Genomic DNA, 1,025 nt, shown 5'->3' on the forward strand with positions numbered 1-1,025 from the left:
GATCTAGGGACATCCAAGAGCAGCTGATTTGACGACCTCAGCGTTCTGACTGGAGAATCATGGCGTAAGAGATCAGCTGGTAAGATGGCGCCAAACCATTTAAGGCCTTAAAAACCAGCAATTAAAATCTATCCTGTAACGGACAGGTAGCCAGTGGAGGGAGGCCAGGACTCGCGTTATGTGTTCACGTTTTTTTTTTTTGGTTAAAAGGCGAGCAGCTGCGTTTTGGACTAGCTAGCTGGAGCTGGTTTAAAGATTTCTGGTGTAGGCCCATATATAAAGAATTACAATAATGTGGGCGGAGGTGGGTGGAGGTGGGCGGCAAGGGAAGAGATGTCACGGGGAATGAGCCGGTGTCAGGAAACCATGTAGAAACCATGGCTTATAAACGGTAGAATTTGATAGATTGTTTTGGATTTGGAAAATACAAAAATGGCTTTTCAGTTAAAAAATAAATGTCAAAATGAATTTTATTTACGTTTCTTAAATCATAAGATCAAAATGTCTTTACGATTAACTTAAAGAGAAACTGTCCTTTAAGTTCACCTCATGTTGGACACAAACATCTCTTACAGTACAACAAGTTTCTTCTGCTTCTCTAAATTAGTGACGTGCACTCTTTTATCCGCAAGGCCAGTGACGTCGTGGGGGTGGATCTGGACTCTCTGTGGGGGTGTCATATAGGAGGACGCTGTCCAAACTACATGCCATCTTGGACAATGTCTCGCACCACTACATGGCTGCTGCTCAACACAGGAGCATTTCAGTGATAGACTCATTCTCCCAAATGCACCACAGGCGCCAACAGGAAGCCTTACTGCCTGTGGCCATCAAACTTTTTAACCCTCCCTTTAAGGTTGACAACACACACACATGCCAGGAGAGAGTGAAACTGGACAATATTATCTGTATATCTGTTTTGTTGCAAAACACGGGCCTGACATGTGTGCAATTCTCAACTACTACAATTATTATTATTATTTTACTTTTTACCATTGCAATTCCTTAATTATGTTAATTATGTA

Source organism: Etheostoma spectabile, chromosome 1, assembly GCF_008692095.1.
Source record: "Etheostoma spectabile isolate EspeVRDwgs_2016 chromosome 1, UIUC_Espe_1.0, whole genome shotgun sequence".
Classification (NCBI taxonomy): Eukaryota; Metazoa; Chordata; class Actinopteri; order Perciformes; family Percidae; genus Etheostoma; species Etheostoma spectabile.